General features: G+C 41.3%; 1 long non-coding RNA gene across 2 annotated transcripts; it reads left to right on the top strand.

Moving 5' to 3' along the window:
• The first annotated feature begins 2,240 nt into the window (after positions 1–2,240).
• Positions 2,241–8,019, top strand: LOC148894150 (uncharacterized). 2 transcript variants are annotated; one of them, XR_016115859.1, is made up of 7 exons: positions 2,241–3,077; positions 3,174–3,284; positions 3,383–3,438; positions 3,523–4,444; positions 4,541–5,394; positions 5,489–5,610; positions 5,704–8,019. It is a non-coding gene; the product is annotated as an uncharacterized LOC148894150 (long non-coding RNA). The 2 variants fall into 2 exon arrangements; XR_016115858.1 differs by lacking the exon at positions 2,241–3,077 and having other exon boundaries at positions 3,099–3,284.
• Positions 8,020–8,905: the final 886 nt, after the last annotated feature.

The following is an 8,905-nucleotide window of genomic DNA, read 5'->3' as shown; positions in this document are numbered from 1 at the left end:
TCTTTCATGCTGTGTATGGTTCTTTTCACATGACTTTGATGATTTGCGATTTTGTTGGGTCGTCAAACCAAAGTAAGTCCCATCTGTCTATATGCTTTGAAATTGGTTACCACTGGTTCGGTGAGCATGTCAAAGTACCTGTTTCCTATTGGCGGCCATTCCTTGTAGTCTCAAGGCGGCACATTCACATTGTCAGATGACTCGATGATGGTCAAATGACGTCTCTTTGTTTCGTATTTTAATCCTTTATCGTTTTCAATGCGTTTTTGCTTTTTCAGTGTTTCATTACAAATCAGGTCGAGAACGTGGCTAATGCTTTTCCGCGCGGGTATCAGCGGTTTCCTGGGGACGTCAAATGTAAGTAACTCCCCTCTGTTATTTTTCTCTCAGCTTTTGAATTAGTTTTTGAAACGTGTGTGTGTGTGCGTATAGTTACCAGGCCGTCTGTGCATTGGAGCACAGCAGCCTCTCCACCCTGAAGGTTCTTTTTTTTCCCGCAGAGCTTCACCACTTGGAAGGCACCTCTTGTTTGTAGTGCATCTGCCAGTCCACTGCAAGGACCATATATGTTTGCCTTTCCACCGATGCGTGTGCAGGCATCACATCGGTTAAATGAAAGTTAACTAAAACGAAAGTTATTTCTGGAATAGCGCAGATTACCTTTTTATTTCAGACAGGAAAAACTGTCCCGGCACATTGATCTTGGCTGCATGGTGATTATGACTTTTGCGGCAAAAATAATCAAGTGGTTAAAAAAAACATGTTGTAACCCTTGCTGGGTTGTTTCAGGCGTTCACTTTCAGCTCATTTCAACGAGTGGCGAAACAACACCATTGCACCCCTCCTTTCCATTTGCAATTTTAAAGGCCGTTTAATTGAGTTTGAATTCACCCACAAAAAAAAATATTTAATTTAAACCATGTGCATTAAACCATTAACTTTCATGACTGACATTTATGCGTCCAACAAGAAACTCACTGGTGACAAAGTGGGACATGGTCAGTGTGCAGCTTTCTGATGAATGAAAATATGGGCACCGCCTCAAAACCTCTGCATATGTTGCAGTAAACTGACACAAATCCTTTGTTACCGAGCTGTTCAATGGCCAAAAACGACAAACCGGCTGCCCAATTCATTGCTGGGGTGAGGTGCGCTCCCAATATTCAGCGCAGGTCTGTATAACTCAAGAATAAATAATTCATTGTGCATTCGATCATCATGAACACGTCTGTTTATGCCTCCCCCAGTGCCGGTGGTCAGATGGGTAGCTTCATCGAGACTGACGCAATGCTGAACAAGATGCCTGCCGGCGACAGAAAGTGGATGTGGTTGGCGGTGTGCAGCTCTTCCTGATGAATGAGTACTAATCAATTTTATTTTAAGCGCCTTTCAAATATATCAATGACACTTTTCAGTCACAGAAAAGCATAGGTACTTGAATAAATAAAACAAATAAATAAATTAAATAAAATACAATTATAAGTGGTAAGTAGAGAGCTACACAGAAAATACAATTTTAAAAAGGTGGGTAGTAAGGCCACCTATCTCGTAATCCGCGAACCCCAGAAACCAGGGAATGTCAAAGCTTGCCCCTCAATGGCCACTGTCCTGCCTGTTTTCTTGCTGTCCCAGGATGAACACATTTCATTCAAACAATCAGGATTGTTCAAATGCTGGCTGATGAGCTGATTGTCTGAATCAGGTGTGTCCCACCCAGGGAAGCTGGACTATGGAAGGACAGCGGTCGAGTGCCAAGTTGGGACAACCTCTGTTTTTATGGATCCCAGATTCGAGTTGGGGTGTGCTTTAGGTTTAATGTAGAATTCAGGCATTATACAGGAAGTTTATAATAATGCATTTAATTTACAAGCGCCTTTCTGAACACCCAAGGACACTTTACAATACAAACAATAACATCATGATTGGGTAAAGTTAAGGGGTTCGAGGTTTGATTAGGCAGCCGATTAACCGGTTTGACTGTTAGGCAGCTAGGTTGCTGTGGTACGCAGCAGGGGAATTAAGAACACAGATGCGTTTGTCAGTTTCATGTAAGTAGAGGTCTTGAGCTCTACTCGCATTCATCAGAAAGAGCTGAGCACCACTCCTGCTGAGATGACCTACCTACATTCGGCACAAGTCTGTATAACCCCTACAAATCAAAAGAAATATCTACAATGTTAACCCCTGTAGTGCATTCAATCATCATGAACAAGGCTGTTTATCCCTCCCCCAGCGCCGGTGTTCAGATGGGCAGCTTCGAGACTGACGGAATGCTGAACAAGATGCCCGCCGGTGACAGAAAGTGGATGTGGTTCGCGGTGTGCAGCTCTTCCTGATGAATGAGTCGTAATATTTCATTTTAAGCACCTTTCAAAGCTCTGAAAGACACTTTACAGTCACACACAAGCTTAGGTACTTGAATAAATACATAAATTACAATTATACATGGTAACAAGAGAGCGACACAGAAAATGCAATTTTAAATAGGTGGGTAGTTAGGCCACCTATCTCGTAATCCGCGAACCCCAGAAACCAGGGAGTTTCAAAGCTTGCCCCTCAATGGCCACTGTCCTGTCTGTTTTCTTGCTGTCCCAGGATGAACACATCTCATTCAAACAATCAGGATCGTTCAAATGCTGGCTGATGAGCTGATTGTTTGAATCTGGTGTGTCCCACCCAGGGAAGTTGGACTATGGAAGGACAGCGGTTGAGTGCCAAGTTGGGACACACCCTGTTTTTATGGATCCCAGATTCGAGTTGGGGTGTGCTTTGGGTTTAATGTAGAATTAAGGCATAATACCGGAGGTTTATAATAATAATACATTTAAAATTACAAGCGCCTTTCTGAAAATCCAAGGACACTTTACAATAAAATCATGATTGAGTGACGTTAAGGGGTTCGAGGTTTGATTAGACAGCCGGTTAACCGGTTTGACTGTTAGACAGCTAGGTTGCTGTGGTACGCAGCATGGAAATTAAGAACACAGATGGATCTGTCAATTTCATGTACGTAGAGGTCTTAAGCTCTACTTGCATTCATCAGAAAGAGCTGAGCACCACTCCTACATTCGGCACAGGTCTGTAAAACCCCAAGAAATCAAAATAAATATCTACAATGTTAACCCCCGTAGTTTATTAAATGTTGACATGACTGACGTTTATGCCTCCCCCAGCGCCGGTGGTCGGATGGGCAGCTTCATCAAGACCGACGGAATGCTAAACAATATGCCCACCGGCGACAAAGTGGGCGTGGTTGGCGGTGTGGAGCCCTTCCTGATGAATGAGTAACGCCACCGAACGCTTAATCTGCAAACCCCTGAAACCAGGGAATGTCCAAACCTGATCCTCAATGACCGCCGTCCTGTTTTTCTTGATGTTCCAGGAGACGTTAATGCTGGCTGCAGGCATGCGGCATGTTTGACCCATTGCTGGACGGAGGTGAATTTCCAATGTTCAGTGCAGGTCAGGATAATTCATTGTGCATTCAATCATCATAAATACGTCTGTTTATGCCTCCCCCAGCGCCGGTGTTGAGATGGGCAGCTTCATCGATACTGACGGAATGCTGAACAAGATGCCCGCTGGCGACAAAGTGGATGTGGTTGGCGGTGTGCAGCTCTTCCTGATGAATGAGTAGTCATAGATTTTATTTTAAGCGCCTTTCAAAGCTCTCAAGGACACTTTACAGTCACAGACAAGCATGGGTACTAAAATAAGTAAATAAAAAACAAATGCATACATAAATAAAATGAACAAATAAATTAATTAAATATAATAAATAAATTACAATTATACATGGTAACAAGAGAGCGACACAGAAAATGCAATTTTAAATAGGTGGGTAGTAAGGCCACCTATCTCGTAATCCGGGAAACCCAGAAACCAGGGAATGTCTAAGCTTGCCCCTCAATGGCCACTGTTCTGTCTGTTTTCTTGCTGTCCCCGGATGAGCACATCTCTTTCAAACAATCAGGATTGTTCAAATGCTGGCTGATGAGCTGATTGTTTGAATCTGGTGTGTCCCACCCAGGGAAGTTGGACTATGGAAGGACAGCGGTTAGGTGCCAAGTTGGGACACCCCTGTTTTTATGGATCGTGGATTTGAGTTGGGGTGTGCTTTGGGTTTAATGTAGAATTCAGGCATGGAGATTTATAATAATAATAATAATACCTTTAATTTACAAGCGCCTTTCTGAACACCCAAGTACACTTTAAAATAAAAACAATACATAAAACAAAATCATGATTGGGTAAAGTTAAGGGGTTTGATTAGGCAGCCGGTTAACCGGTTTGACTGTTAGGCAGCTAGGTTGCTGTGGTACGCAGCATGGAAATTAAGAACACAGATTTGTCAGTTTCATGTACGTCGGTCTTGAGCTCTACTTGCATTCATCAGAAAGAGCTGAGCACCACTCCTGAGATGACCTACCTACATTCGGCACAGGTCTGTATAACCCCTCGAAATCAAAATAAATATCTACAATGATAACCCCGTAGTGCATTCAATCATCATGAACAAGTCTGTTTATCCCTCCCCCAGCGCCGGTGGTCAGATGGGGCAGCTTCATCGAGACTGACGGAATCCTGAAGATGCCCGCCGGCGACAGTGGACGTGGTTGGTGGTGTGCAGCTCTTCCTGATGAATGAGTAGTCATAGATTTTATTTTAAGCGCCTTTCAAAGCTCTCAAGGACACTTTACAGTCACAGACAAGCATAGGTACTAAAATAAATAAATAAATAAAATAAAATTATAAATAGTAACAAGAGAGCGACACAGAAAATGCCATTTTTAATAGGTGGGTAGTAAGGCCACCTATCTCGTAATCCGGGAAACCCAGAAACCAGGGAATGTCAAAGCTTGCCCCTCAATGGCCACTGTTCTGTCTGTTTTCTTGCTGTCCCCGGATCAGCACATCTCTTTCAAACAATCAGGATCGTTCAAATGCTGGCTGATGAGCTGATTGTTTGAATCTGGTGTGTCCCACCCAGGGAAGTTGGACTATGGAAGGACAGCGGTCGGGTGCCAAGCTGGGACACCCCTGTTTTTATGGATCGTAGATTCGAGTTGGGGTGTGCTTTGGGTTTAATGTAGAATTCAGGCATTATACAGGAGGTTTATAATAATACATTTAATTTACAAGCGCCTTTCTGAACACCCAAGGACACTTTAAAATAAAAACAATACATAAAACAATAAAATCATGGTAAGGTTTGATTAGGCAGTCGGTTAACCGGTTTGACTGTTAGGCAGCTAGGTTGCTGTGGTACGCAGCATGGAAATTAAGAACACAGATTTGTCAGTTTCATGTACGTCGGTCTTGAGCGCTACTCGCATTCATCAGAAAGAGCTGAGCACCACTCCTGCTGAGATGACCTACCTACATTCTTCACAGGTCTGTATAACCCCTGGAAATCAATAAATATCTACAATATTAACTCTGTAGTGCATTCAATCATCATGAACAAGTCTGTTTATCCCTCCCCCAGCGCTGTTGGCCAGATGGGCAGCTTCACCGTGATTGATGGAATGATCAACAAGATGCACGCTGGTGACACAGTGGATGTGCTTGACTTTGTTTGGGAATCTAAGCAGTGCGCAGCTCTTCCAGGTGTGTGTAAATTGTTGCATGGCCTCAAAAACTTTATACTTGTGTTTAAGCGTTGCAATGTCAGCATCGAGATATTCTTTGGTCTCTGCCCAGGTTTCTGCTCCAGCCCCACCCAAAATCCTCGCCACCACCAATCCTAAATCCTAATCCTTCTCATCTCCCTTCAAATCATCAAAATCCTTTAACACTAATATCTCAATACTACCTTCGATAGCTAAACCATAACACTAGTACGTGACCCAAACCTTGCTAACTGTTAAATTAATTCTAATCCTGGTTTGACTCCATAATCCCTAAATCCTCCACATAACCTCTAATCAAAAACCTAGGCATGACATGCTCTGGGAGTAAAGTGCCCCAGTCAGGCTACTTTTGGAGAGAAAAGCCAAAGATTAGCCACAATACTTCCAAAAATAGTCAGCCCTCCGTCAAGATGGCCTTTCTGTTTTCCTGTTATTCAGGTCTAATACACTTAAATACCCTTACAAATCCTCAAATTGTCAAACATAAACTACCCAAATCACCTCCAACTCACTCTAAACCTTACCCACGTCTCGTTAAAATGACTAATATTGTAAAAATTAAAGATTAAATAAAATATTAAATACTTGGGCCCTCGACGTCCAAGTGTCCTTCCTGTTTTGCATCTATTCAAGGTTTAATACACCTAAATCAAACGATCAGCTCATCAGCCAGCTCTCAATTACGATTACGATCCTGATCATTTGATTCTGTTGTGTTGCACCTTGGACAACTGGAAATCAGGGAGGACTTGACAAAATATAACCTAATTTGGAACACTAAACCCTAATGTCCCAAAGTCAACAAACTCTAAAATACAACCGACTACCCGCACTAAACTCAAAATACGTATCCTCAAGTTATCAAACAAACTCCGAAAACCTCAAATCACCTCACCTGACTAAAGTGTCCTTGAGGGTTTTGAAAGGCGCTTATAAATAAAATGCATTATTATTAAAATTATAAACCTTACCCACTTTTGAAAATGACAATATGTAATATGTCCAAGTGACCTTCCTGTTTTGCATCTATTCAAGGTTTAATCCACCTAAATCAAATGATCAGCTCATCAGCCAGCTCTCAAATACGATCCTGATCATTTGATTCTGTTGTGTTGCACCTTGGATAACTGGAAATCAGGGAGGACTTTTGATAACCATAATTTCACATAACTAAGCAAATTTGGAACAATAAACCCAAATGTGCTAAAAAAAAATCCAACCAACCGCTCAATCCCTAACCAATAGAAGCTACTAATTTCATTCTTAACGAAAATGCTGAACCAAATCACCCTAGTTTAAATATAGTATCATCCTTGCCCACTTCTCGATAAAATGACAATAATATCCTAACAACTTAAAGATTAGCCTAAAGAGATAAATTCCAGATCTAATAAATACTCGCGCCTTCGACGTCCAAGTGTCTTTCCTGTTTTGCATCTGTTCAAGGTTTAATACGCCTAAATCAAATGATCAGCTCATCAGCCAGCTCTCAAATCCGATCCTGATCATTTGATTCTGTTGTGTTGCACCTTGAATAACTGGAAATCAGGGAGGACTTTTGATAACCATAATTTCACATAACTAAGCAAATTTGGAACAATAAACCCTAATGTGCTAAAAAAAAAATCCAACCAACCGCTCAATCCCTAACCAATAGAAGCTACTAATTTCATTCTTAACGAAAATGCTGAACCAAATCACCCTAGTTTAAATATAGTATCATCCTTGCCCACTTCTCGATAAAATGACAATAATATCCTAACAACTTAAAGATTAGCCTAAAGAGATAAATTCCAGATATAATAAATACTCGCGCCTTCGACGTCCAAGTGTCCTTCCTGTTTTGCATCTGTTCAAGGTTTAATACGCCTAAATCAAATGATCAGCTCATCAGCCAGCTCTCAAATCCGATCCTGATCATTTGACTCTGTTGTGTTGCACCTTGAATAACTGGAAATCAGGGAGGACTTTTGATAACCATAATTTCACAAAACTAAGCAAATTTGGAACAATAAACCCGAATGTGCTAAAAAAAAATCCAACCAACCGCTCAATCCCTAACCAATAGAAGCTACTAATTTCATTCTTAACAAATGCTCAACCAAATCACCCTAGTTTAAATATAGTATCATCCTTACCCACTTCTCTCTAAAACTTTCTACAATAGCCTAAGCGTAAGATTAGCCTCAACAGTTTGGGCTGTCCTTCCTGTTTTGCACTTATTCCAGGCCTAAGCCCCAACCTCTATCACTTCAGCCTAAACTCCTACCCATACTGCCCCTCCCTCCCCTTCCAATAGTGGCTAATAAAGAATCTGTTTTCCCTCCTACCATCCATTTCCTGTCCATTTTTCAATGCTGCTCCAACTGAATAAAGATGTGTCACAATAAAGTTTTGGATTGGATTGGATTTGCCTTTATTAGTCTCACAGGGGAGAAATTTACATTTCACACACAGTTTTATCTGTGTCCATGGCTTTTATTACTCTTTTTATGGGGGGTAGATTTGGCTTAGGTCCGAGGCAATTGGAGTTTACGCTTAGGTGTGGTGGCTTAGGGATAGTTTTCTTCAGGTGTCGCTTTTTTTTTAATTCTATTTTTTTCACGCTTAGGAGTTTAGTTTTCAGGTTTTTTTTTCAGGTTTAGGAGTTTAGTTTTCAGGCGTCTTTATTTTCAGGTGTCTTTTTTTTTTCTTTTTTTTTTATTTATTTTTTTTAGACATCGTTTTTTACGTCGTTTTTTTTTTCATGTCGGTTCTTTTCCACTTCGTTTTTTTCCATGTCTGTTCTTTTTAAAATTTTTTAATTGTCTTTTTCACTCGGTCTCTTTTTTCACTCTGTCTCCCCCCCCCCTTTTTTCTTTTTTTTCTATTTTTTTCTGTCTTTCTGTCTTTTTTCCCCTCTCTTTGTCTTTTTTCCCCTCTCTCTTTGTCTCTCTCTCTTTTTTCCCCCTCTCTCTCTTTTTTCCTCTCTTTTTTTCCCCTCTTTCTCTTTTTACTCTCACTTTTTCCCCCTCTCTTCCCCCCCCCCGCTTTCTCTCTCTTTTTTTTTCCTCTCTGTCTTTTTTCAATCTGTCTTTTCCCCCCCTTTCTCTCTGTCTTTTTTTCCCTCTCTGTCTTTTTCCCCTCTCTCGGTCTTTTTTCCCCTCTTTCTCTCTTTTATTCCCCTCTTTCTCTCTGTTTCTCTTTTTTTCCCCCTTTCTTTCTCTCCCTCTCTCTTTTTCCCCTTTCTCTCCCGCTCTCTTGTTTCCCCTTTCTTTCTCTCTCGCTCTCTT

Source organism: Hippocampus bargibanti, linkage group LG08, assembly GCF_051943395.1.
Source record: "Hippocampus bargibanti isolate YZ-2025 linkage group LG08, ASM5194339v1, whole genome shotgun sequence".
Classification (NCBI taxonomy): Eukaryota; Metazoa; Chordata; class Actinopteri; order Syngnathiformes; family Syngnathidae; genus Hippocampus; species Hippocampus bargibanti.
The sequence above is the reverse complement of the archived record's forward strand: the minus strand, read 5'-3'. Positions and strand labels throughout refer to the sequence as shown.